The sequence below is a fragment of the Apteryx mantelli genome, chromosome 2 (genome assembly GCF_036417845.1).
Source record: "Apteryx mantelli isolate bAptMan1 chromosome 2, bAptMan1.hap1, whole genome shotgun sequence".
NCBI classification, from domain to species: domain Eukaryota; kingdom Metazoa; phylum Chordata; class Aves; order Apterygiformes; family Apterygidae; genus Apteryx; species Apteryx mantelli.
The window spans coordinates 81,224,337-81,236,479 of record NC_089979.1 but is presented as its reverse complement, the minus strand read 5'-3'; the positions used below and the strand labels follow the sequence as shown (position 1 = coordinate 81,236,479).

Here is a 12,143-nt window from a genome sequence, read left to right as displayed (position 1 = left end):
ATTTCCTGGCATTTCAGGATGATTTCTACATGTATCTTGTCAAACAATCACTTTGGTTAGCTATTGTTCATCCATATAAATTAAACACTTCAAAGATTTTTCTCACTTTGGCCTGCTTCTCAAAATCCCTGTAGGAAACTGCATCATAACAAAAAGTAGAGTGACTGGAGTGAATTATCTGAGACCCTGCGAGGAACAGAAAGGCTCAGAACTAATGTCTCATTGTGGCTATTTGCTTATCTACACCTGCTAGCTCACATGTGAGCCCATTACTCTAAAAGAACTATCTTCCAGTCAGATAGTTTAAAGATAAGATCTGAATTAGGCTTAAATTAAACATGCAGATGTCACAATTCCAAAAGAACTAAAACTTAGGATCAAATTAATGTTGCACACGTGGCAACAGAATCCATGAATTAGAAACATACCTGCTATGAACCGGATTAGTTTCTAGAGGGATATGCTTGGATATGTTTATGATAACTATGAAAGAAGCAGCTGTATGACACAATGTGATGCAGCTGTATCAAAATCAGTGTCTGTTTACTGTAACAGGCAATTTGGTCCCACACATATAAGAAGTAAATAGAGCTTTTCCTCATATATATTATAATGGCCTTACTGTGTGGAAAATAAAGTACAAAAAGTGTTTTTGAAGTTTATTTGGAATAAGACATGCTTGAAATGTGTGTTTTAAAGAAAACTTGGAAACTGCTAGTTTGACTAAAACAAACATTTTGAGAGAACCCTTTCGTTTAAATGCTCCTGTAATATTACTGGAATACTGATACCTGTTCAATAATACTCAGAATTATAAGGGTAAAGAGTTAAATATTTCCATTAGCTTGAAATGGAATGTATTCAAAATATTTTGTGCAATACAAAAAAATTCTGACTGTGGCTTTTCATTTCACTTCAGCATGAACCCAGAATTTAAGACCTCATCATTTCCATGGGATGGAATTTCATTTTTTCAGTATCTATTTTATCTTATTATATTATATCCTATTATGTTGTATCTTGTTATTATTTCTTACTATTAGGTATCATGCATCTTAGGAATAGTTCCTTTGCTTGCTTGCACCTGGCTAAAATCATTGCACTGTTTTGTTTTGTTTTTTTTTTGAAAGTTAAACAAGAATGATTACATGCAGCAAATGAAATCTACTAAAATCTCCTGAATATAGCCGTGTGCAAAAATCACGCTGCTAAGATTATTCATGGAAATGTAAATGTTTTTTAAGATATCGTTAGATTTTGTCCTTCAGCAGTACAAATTCCTGATGCTGGCTCAGTCCTGATTCAGGACTTATTGATTAAGCAGAAGCTTTCCCTTGATTTTTATGCCCTCTAAATGACAGCACTTTTGGCCTGTGTTTCAGAGTTTAGTCCCATGTATTGTTCCTTTTTAGTTTTAAGTCAAACTATTGATTTAATCATTTTAGTAGGGGAATCTTCTAAGCAGTGAGTGACTGGCTTATGCAAAGAAAAGCTGAAAGTAATGTTTTACAGCAAATGAACTTCAGCATTTTCATGGCAATAGTGCAATACAATGAAAAGTGGTTCCATTATCAGAGGACTTGATTTTCAGTATCCGGGCATCTTCACTTAACTGATCCTTCAAACTTACTGTAATTTCACTCCAACATATTGTCACAAACAACAGACCTCCACTAGCACAACGTTAGTACTACAGGATTTGGGATTCAATCAATTTTCAGTGGCATACGTGTGTGCTTTTTATTGACATTGAAATAACTTTGAAAAATATCATTTTCAGTCACCCATCAATATATTTTTGGGTGTTTTACTTTTTAATGCAAATCACTGTAACTTAATAGGAGTGTGTTTTATTAGGGGAAAAACTGTTATTCTGAATTCTTGCTTTGAAATCAAATTTGTGTATTTAAACAGATTGAGAAAAGCTCTGGCACCATACAAAATACTCTTAAGCAATAGTTAGACTATTCCATTTTAGTATTTTAAGGAAACTAACTTAAAGTTTTTTGATAAAACTTATAGTTGGAGCGCCAGTTTGCCTGCCTATCTGTCTACTTAATCATCATAGTAAATTAACACTTATATTAGATAATTGGGGAATCACCAGGGCCTTGGTGAAATTTGCAGCCATGTATTTTCCTCTGCTAGGATGAAGAAGTTCTATTAGCAGTCAGGGTGAGGGGTGAGAGGGGGGTTGCTCTTTTGCTGCAGTTCTTTTTCTATTTGTTTTTTGTTTTTATCTCATTTGATTTTGGGGCAGGAAGAATAAGAGTGAAGAGTGAAATACAAGTGGGTGATGGCTTTGAAGGTCATTCCTGTAGTGCTAGAAATCCCCCCTGGAATCACACAGTTCTTTGGTGTTTTCTAAATGGTCATGCTGGATTTGTTTAATAAGCTCTAGAGCAGCCTATCTAGCATAGCCAGATCTCTTCTTGCCCACTGAGATTTCTTCTCCCAACTGTCATGTTCTTCATCCTAGGTTTTATAATCTTCACTGTCCTAAAGGACTGCAACTGTCTTAGAGGCTCAAAGACTTCTATGTTATCTTTAATGTAGCTAGGGCTTGAACCATTAATTAGAAACTCTTTAGGGCACTGCAAAAATATATAGACACAAAAAGCAAAGTCACAATGACATTAGCTTTGAGGCTGCAGACTTGTACAAGTCATGTAATTCAGATTATTTCATCTGAAATTTTAACTTTCCCTCTTGTGTGTATGAATTTTAATGTCTTTCAGTTTGGGTAAATCCTGGTGACTCTGGGCAGTTTACTTAGTGGGTTGTTTAGAGCAACAAGTATCTATCACATAAAGTATGTGTTTTTAAACATTATTTTTAAATTTTAATATTTTAATCTAAACAAATTCATTTTTCACAAGAAAGAACCATAATTCTTTTTCTTTTTTAAGACTGGAGTGTATTAAGTTGTTTTTGACTTCTTAAAAATGACTATTCATATCAGTCAAATACCCCAATAGTAAATTTGGTCTTAAGTTTATCCTGTCAAGGATAAATTTGTCAATATTTTAAATTTTGGAGTTCTGTCAAATTGGAAACATGCATGTCAGGTTCTGCCAAGAATTGATCTCCCTTGTCACACTACGACTAGGTGAAAATCAAGCGGCTATAAAGAAATCTGTTAATGATCTTATAACTGTTAAAGGAGGACAACAAACATAAAGAAGCATTTATAAAACTGCAAAAACTCAGGAATGGATGCTGCACCCACCCACCCACCCTCCCTGTCTCTTTCTTCCTTCCTTTTCTCCTTTCTGCTTTCCTTCCCTTCCCCTTCTCTCTTCTCCTCTCTCTTCTCTTCTTTTTTCCTTTCTTTTTCCTGTCGTCTTTCCTTTTCCTGTCGTCTTTCCTTCTCCTGTTGTCTTTCCTGTGTTTCTTTCTTTCTTTCTTTCTCTCTTTCTCTTTCCTTATCTTTCTCTCCTTCCTATTTTCTTCATACAAAGTAATGGAATTACTCAGGATAGTGAGCCTTCTGACAAGGCAACACACATTTGTTTTGTCTTTATATAGTGTCTTGTACAATGCCTGGCTCACCAAACACCAGTGAGCCACAACCAAGCAAGTAATTCCATTTTGAGCAGAAGTAATGAAGCCTGATTCCTTAAATATTCATGTCCTGTGGTTACACTCACTGTGGTGCATAGTGAATATAGTGAATTTCTGTTGAAATCTTTCTGCAGTTAGGACATTTATAACAGCTCTCCCCTATGTTGGTCTCTAATGTCTAAAAAGACTTGAGTTCATCTTGTCTTCTTTCCTTCAGCAAAGGCTTTATGAAAGCCTCTCTCTACACAGCTCTCTATTTTTTATGATGCTTACCAGATCTTCACATCACTGAGACCTCTGTTAGACATAATTGAAGTTGGCCAACAGGTTCATAGGATTTTAAGGAGAAACTAACAGACAAATCAAAGAAGTGTTGTTTCCTTAGGAATCCAGAGTATAAACACTGTATAATAATAATATCAAAAACAGAATAATAAATAAAAATTATACTGCTTCCTATGCTCAGAGAAACAAAAGGATAGGGTTTGTTTTTCTCTCTGTCACCAGGGAAATATCTTCAAGTAAGAAGGGAGAATAAGCTAGATCACACTTCACTGCACAGTGCAAGTAGTCAAGCCTCGGTCAAGAAAGAACAAGAGGGAAGCAATTTTAAAGCAGAGCAAGCCTATCCCTCTGCTAAGCAGGATTTCCTGTCCATATCTTCACTGTATCTTGTGCTGTCAAACAACAGAATCTGAAACCCATGGTGCTAGAGGGAATACAGCGGTGAGACATGCACTGGCTACTCTTCTTGGCTGGCCTCTGGTCTGCCCTGGCAGTTTTATTTGACTTCAGTGCTAGCTTCAGGGACTGTATAGAGCTTCCTCTGGAGCTCACTGTCTATCCAGGAGCACACATTTTCAGTTTCCCTATCACACTGATGCAGTCTTGATCACAGAAATTTATTATGACCCATATTTTCTCCCTATTTCACAGATGATGAACTCAGGCATAAGGAGACTTAAATCAAACTCATTTATTTCATAGTGAATTAGGTGTATAAATACTTTTGAGATGCTGGGTTTATATGACTAACTTAAGCCTGTTCCTAGTGAACTATCCTTTCTCTCTGACTTTCAGCAGTCAGGATTTAGTGATAGGAAAGATCTTGTTGTCAGTTTATTCCATTTTTAAGATTTAGAAAACAGACTGCCAAACCAAATCTGACCTCTTCCTCTGTGTCCCTTGTTTCTCTCCTCTGTGCCCCTCTGCTATTACCGCCTTTATTCTGTACAGTCATTCGGACTGTGTTTCCTCCTTGCTTTTGTACAACACATGATCTATAGTCTGTATCTGTATAATCTACCATTACACACACCACAAGCTTTTACACACAGTGAAATGGCTGTTCTGGGTATAGAAGGAACTGTAAAAAGAAGTGTAAAAGCCTGTAATGTATGACCATGGATTTTATGTTTCTAAGTGCTCATGAAAGGAATGAACGACAGTGTCCAATTCCTTTTTAGAAACGAATTAGAAGAACGGCTAAGAAAACATCATCCTAAGTATGTGAGTTGTCAACTCAGAATCATGTAACTGATGCTTTTTTTGAAGCTGCATAAATGAGGAAGAAGGCAGACCTTAGTCTACAAAATCTAAGAATTCAATATTTCCAGGAAGTTTCTCAATGTGTATGAAAATTTTGCTATGAAACCTTGTGGCTGATTTCTTTGACCATCAAAGTTCTGTAAATACTTGGTAAACTGAAAGAAATTCCAAAGAAAGCCAAACATGACCAGTCTTAAGCCAAACTAATTGTGCATCATTTCTGACACAACTAGAAGTAATACTGGATTCTGGAGTCTCTTAAGGTACTTTACATTTGGACGCAAAAGACAGATGTGCCATGCAGTCACAAGAGTAAGGTACCAAGTGCAGTTGCAAGGATTAGAGAGCTACAAGTCTAATGACTGCAAATATCTTTCCTCTCTCAAATAATATTTGTGATGTATGGTTTGGGGAGGTCAAGTGCATTCATCATTGAGGAAAGCATCAATTAGATGAGTCCCAGTTTACTGACACCTCCTCGTCTTATAGGCACACTCTTCAGCTAACTTGTTTTCACTTCCAACTGGCAATTGCCCACGATGGCAGGATGGCTACAGAAAGCCCAGAAGCGAGAGTGGTGGAGCCCAGTGTCAAAGCTGATGGTTAATAGTTCTTTCACGAGAATGTGTTTATGCTGATGGTGCCACAGACCGTGTCATTGCAGGGAACTAATTCATCCATTTTGCTCTGGGACCCCCTGTAATCGGTCCTGGCAACCCAGCCTTAATTACAGCGTCACCACCAAGAGTGCCTTCGTGAAACTACAGCCAGATCGTTGCGTGGTACCCGCCGGGCTGCACTGCCCGGCGCTGCCCGGCCAGCGGCCATAACGCCACGCCGTTGCGCAGTCTCTGCCCTGAACTGCGTCACTGCGCTGCCAGCGCCGGCAAGGCGGGCTGTGCACGGCGCCATGGCCCCGAGCCCGGGCGCCGGGCCCTTTCCTCGTGGCAAAAGCCGAGGTGAGCGTCGTCTGCGCATTTCCCTAGTGTGGCTTGCCCGGGGCTGCGGTCTCCTCGCCTCTGCTCCCCCCGCCCCGCCCCTCGCGAGGGGCGGCCCAGCGATCCGCGGACACTGCCGTTGCGGGGCGGCGGCCGCTAGGGCGGGGGAGCCGCGGCCGTGGCGCTGGGTGGCGGTTAGCGGCCTCTTGTTCGGCTGCAGCGCGCAGGGGCCGCTCCGGGTCTCTTCGCTGTGGGTGACTTTTGTGCTGTAGAGGATGGGGAGACTGCCTTCCCTAAGCGTAGCGCTGCTCTTTCTCGGGCTCAGAAAGGTGCCATCTTCCTCGATGGAAGTCTTCCTCGATTGTGCTTATGTAGAAGTTATTTATATATTTTTCTTTTCCTGAAAAAAAAAAAAAAATCCTGTTCCAGAGTGGCAGATATTTCTGGTGGTCTACTCTGAGCCTTTCTCTGTTGCTCATGCTAAGTTCATCTGCACATCATCTATAAAAACTGGTACAAAGTGATTCAAAATCAAGTATTCCTCCATAAAAAAATACAGACTTGCCAGTTTTACTGTTCATTTTTCAAGCAATGCATTTGGGTTTCTTTTTTGCCTGTCGTAGATGGTGTGAGGCTTTTGAATATGGACAACTGATGTTTTGGGGGGTTCGCTGCACAGCTCTGTAAGTACAAAACTTTCCTTTCTTTGTCTTACTTTTTTCAAATAACTGTAACTTAGTATTCTCATGTATCCCTTGAGTCCAGATGCTGGTATTAAAAAGAAAAATTACATTACTGTAGGACTTCTGATAATATCGCAAGAGTTGGCAATGTGCAACACAGGGAGTATAATATCTTAGAGGACACATTAAGGATGACATCTCCAAGAACCTATTAAGGCAACAGAAAAGCTCCCATGACTAGCCAGACAGGATTTTTCCTTACATGTGTGACATGCATTGAATACTATAGGTTTCTGCTGATTCTTCAGTCCTGAGTGTTCATAAACCAAATGTTAAATAGCACAGCAGTCAGACCTTTCATTGATACAAATATTAGTAATTAGTAATTCTGCCTGCCATTCGCCTGGTTCCTTGATTTGGTTGTAATTTTCATTGCATATTTAATTGCCAGGAACCATGTTCTATTACATATCTGCCCAAAGTACTCATTTTTCCTAAGGAGGCCAGAAAGAACCAGTCATTTTAAGTAATAACTCTCTTCCTTACCTCTATCCTTGAAAGAACTGCTGAGGTATTTTCTGGATGATAACTAATTAATCCTAGCTGAACTAATAGAGGTTTGGTTATGCCATGCAGGTATAATTCTAGTAGCATTTGTTCTGTATCAGTTTTCTTTCCCAGCTAATACATGTAAAGTTCTTTCTCTCTACTGTTAGATTCTTTCAATATAAACTTTTCATTAGAAGTGTATTGGCAAATTGTCCTGTGGTGTGTACACTAATTATTATTAAAAAAAAAAACCTCCAAAAACTAAATGAGCAACTGTTGCTTTGGAGTTTAAAATTGATTGCATTTTATAATTTGTCACTGAATAAATTGTTTTAGGACAAAAATAATATTATTGCATAAGTTTTGGAACACGTAACATCTAATAACATCTTTTATTTCATATGTGAGGCTATGTTTTTTCCAGCATTTTCTGGCTTTATTTTTCTTTTTTTTTTTTCTAGAACACAGTACATAACTCCAGCTGTGCAACTTCAATATTATGGGCATGTTCTTCACCAGCATCAAAAATACTGCTTATAAAAACAAAAAACAAAAACATGAAAAAATGAGAGATCTTGCATCTTTTCTGTAGATATTTCACTGGCTGCTGGGTGCTGTTTGTTTGTCTCATCTGTCTGTGGTTTGGAACTTTGGAGAATACTAGTCTTAATATCCTATTCTATCTGCTGCTATAATTCAAAACTTAATCAAATCAGAACGTAGCACTGAAGGATTTATGTAGCTTAGTACTCTGGTCAGACTAGGAAGGTTGTATTTCAGGTGTAGTTACAGAATTGGTCACCATCATCAGCAAAACCCAAAATATTTTACTCCCCCAAAAGTAAACTTGATGGTGGACTTGAAACTTTTAAATATTTTAAGATCATTTTAAATCAGTGCATTGAAGTGATGCATAAGTAAGATTTTTGAAATAAATTTGCAGGAACTTATACTGTTTGTTAAGGTAGTGATTTAAGTGAATGTATGCAAGTCTTATATGAACTTTGCTTTAAGCAATTTTTTCTTTTCTAGAGGAACTTGAATAATTAGATTAGAAAATGCTTCACTGATTATACCAATTAAAGAGAATTATTTTCTGTACCATCCTTCTCATGTATTTGTAGTCAGTATTTTCTCTCTGTGGAGATTAATCATTATTACAGACTAAAATCCTTACCATGCTGATGTTTTAATCCTATGTAAATTCTCCAAACTAATTCAAAAGTATGGATCCAGTATCTTTCTCTCATCCACTCATCTGGTTTCTTTACAGAGGACAAAGATCTGTTCCAGATCAAATGAAGGCCTAATATTCACCATTTAACTAAATTGTAAAGATAATGCTATTTTGGAAGACTTATCCAAATCATTCGTGTGTTCACAGATATCAGCCTGAGAAAACAGTGATTTGCATCAATGAGGAAATTATATATATGGCCTTATCATGTTAAATGAAATACATTTAAAATTTGCACACCAAAGATAGACATATAACTCAAGAATTGCATCATTAATACTGGCTTATATCCATGTTAATAGAACTAAGGTAATGTATGCATTTTAATAAATAATAAGGGAGTGGTTCTCAGGAGGAATTTCAGTAGATTCACACCTTCAGAAAAACTATTTGTTGGAGCTGGGGTAAATAGCTCACTGTCTTTCAATTCCTAATTTGATTTCTGAATGATATACAGAGCCAGAGCAGGGCTGAAGGAAAGACCTGGGTCATGTACATGATTCTGTATTTAAAATGAGTTTGAAAGAGCAAACACAAAGCAAGCAATTGAAGAGTCAAGCTACATCCTTTCAGATTTTTTTTTTTTTTTTTTTTAGGGGAGCTGTGGGAGGCTTGGTCAGATTTATTGTTTAAATAGGAAGAAAATGTCTGTACTATTTATTCTGGTAAGAACCTCAGTCGGAGAAAGCACTCCTGTTTCCTCTATGGGTTTCCAGTTAAGATTACACTGTCCAGAGAACGTTCATTACTATTTCAGCTTTCCATCGGTGGGGAAGAGATGCCTCAGGGACTTTAAGCCTCCTATAGTTTCTGTTGTGACCAAGCTGTCCGAATAACAATGAAAATACAGTTTGCGCTTCAGAGGGTTTTCTTGCTCAATGTAAGTTTCTCACAGAAGGGAACGTCTTTATATGTTGCTGGAACTTAGAACAAAGGGCTGGAGCTTGTAATACATGTAAAAATGCAGCTTCACTGCTTGTACAAGAATGGACAAAAATGCTGTTATTTTGAGTTGGTATTACTTTACATTAATTTGACAGTAGTGTAAATTTGACAGTAACAACTGTCCAGGTGTAAAGCAAGGGAGAAACATATCTGTATTTTTTTTCAAGTAGCTGTTTGCATAGTGAACTGTCTTTCTATCTTTTTATGATTTACATTTCTATAAACTTGGACTAAGAGGTTAACTTTATCATCCAACGTATATTGTCTGAGAATAAAAACATCATCATGTTTTGCTTTAGATTAATGAGTGAATTCATGTCAATTGTTTGAACTGTTAGCTATATTTCAGCAAACATGTACTCCCCAGTAAAAGTTTGTTGTTTTTTTTTTTTGTCCTGCCTCACTGATCTTTGCTAAATCTGGACCAGTTTACAGTCAGTACAGTTTCAGATGCTGACACTTGACTTGCTTAGGGAAATGTGACGTTCTGAGAACTGACATCACTTAACGTTCTTTTCTTCCATTTTGTTCTTTTCAGTGCAGCCATTTTTAATACCAAGCATGAACCAGTGCACAAGTGTAATTCAATTTCATAAACTTACATTTACTCCTATTGCATTGCTTTTATTATTTCCCTTCCTGCTGTTCCTAAATGTTCTACATCCAGTTATAGTTTACCACTATATTGACCTTAATTTCATTGAGGGAATAGGCAGAAATTACCTTCTGTGCAACTAAGTAAGCCCTTCTCTCTTGTAACAAGCTATTACCATAATTATGTAAATAGGAAGTATTTTCCTTGAGTTTCTGGTAGGCTAGAAATAAATGAATGCTGTTCTCTCGCCTTTCTAATAATGCATTGGAAAATTTTGTCCTTACTTTATTTCATCATGATCAGAAAAGGTAGCAGTGGGATCAATCTGATGGCATTCCTTAGTTTGTAGTAATACCTATCTCATCTTCCTAAGAAGATTTTAAAGCAAGGTCTGAAGGACTTCATTCTCATTTTCCTAGTTTTACAGAGAAAGCAGCCCAAAATAGCAAAATGATTGCATAGGTTCCCCACCTAGTTAATATGTCTTGGTAGGTCTCTTGAGCTTCAATTAGGAGCTTTGTCTGTTTTCTAAAAAGAAATCAGGAAGCCGTGGTTATGAAATATCTGATTGCCTGGAATTTTGGAAGGTTGAAGCCCTAATGTGATTGTCAAGTTGGTTTTATTTCTATGGTGCTTAAAATGAGGTGTTCTGCATGAGATCTTAAAATTGTGTCTATTTTAGCTCTGTAAAGAAGTTGATAAAGATTGATGGTAGGCAGAAATAAAGTCATGCTTGGATAAAGATGTTAAAGTGAATATCTTATTATAAATGTAAATAAATACATAATTATAATAGTCTTTAATTTAACTTTAGAAAGTGGCAGTCCTTTCTACCATGCCAAATTATTTATCCGTAGGCAAGATTTCTTTTAATACCTAATAAAAATACTTTTGGAATTCCTCTTGGTAATCACTGAACTTGAAATACAAGATGTGTTGTCACTGCCAGATTAAACACTTCAACCTTTGTTTGCCTTAAGAGATGGGAGTATTTCAGAGAGATTAGAGTCTCAATTGCAGTTAAGTAGTGGTCCACTTTTATTGTTAGGTAGTACTGGAAAAAAAAATGTTTTGGTAACAGCAGACCCTCCTCTCATGACACTCCTCAAACCCCCCCCCCTTGTTTTGGAATAAGAAATCTGAGGTTTGAATATAAATAATGTGGGAAAACCATATAACTGGCCCTTGTCATTCTAAGCTCAAGCCTACAAAATATTGACCAGCCCTGGAGATGTTTCCACTTCCAAAATGCATTCAAAAAGGAAAAGGAAAAAAAAAAAAGCAAGCTTTGCATGCTGATTACATACATAGGGAATGTGATTTTTTTATCTCCATTTTTAATTTATGCAATTCCTTGTAAATATTTTATACAACTGACTCCCAACACTTTGAATCTTTTATTAAATATTCTAAAGGTTTATTTTTCTGACAAACTAAATGTATTTTGCCTCATGCTTTAAGAAGCGGGGTAATGATTTTTTCATTGGTTAACTTTCCATTTAAGTAGTGTATGAAATCAGAACTGAACTCAAATGAATAGAATTCTAAAAGATCTGTGAAGGTCTGTTTAGCACCAGTGAGGCCCCACATGTATTTCAGTTTAATAGTGTGTTTGAAGAATAGGCCAGGGTGGATTTCTGAAAAGAAGAAAGACTTAGTCATCAAAAAGTGAGAGGAGGTCTTGTTTTCTCCACATTTGCTTTAGCAGGGGGACATATGAAAAAAAAACAGCATTTGAGTTTCCCTTCATGAGGGCATTGGAAGCAAGACAAAGGAATTTTATAAGGAAACGTAACTAGTCAAATTTATGGAGAGTATTTGTTCATATGCAATGTGTTTTCTGCATATACTAATGGATAGCATACAAATACTTTGCTGATTTTGTGCATCTTTGCACTGCTCTTATCAAATGCTGTTCTTTGCTCTTTCCCTCTTTCTGTATAAAGAGCCAGGCCTTTATCTGGACTTAGAGGCACTTGTTTAGCTGACTAAAAGCTGCACTTAAGCTGATGGGGGCAGTGGCCTAATTGGTAGTCAGCAAGGTTAGACACCTGAGGGCTGACAGTCTTTCAAAGCTTTTTCCA

At 37.1% G+C, this 12,143-nt stretch overlaps 1 long non-coding RNA gene across 1 annotated transcript; it reads left to right on the top strand.

The window, feature by feature from the left end:
- Window positions 1-5,993: 5,993 nt before the first annotated feature.
- Window positions 5,994-8,361, top strand: LOC136991389 (uncharacterized). The gene is made up of 3 exons (XR_010883588.1): window positions 5,994-6,071; window positions 6,674-6,733; window positions 7,744-8,361. It is a non-coding gene; the product is annotated as an uncharacterized lncRNA (long non-coding RNA).
- The last annotated feature ends 3,782 nt before the right edge of the window (window positions 8,362-12,143 follow it).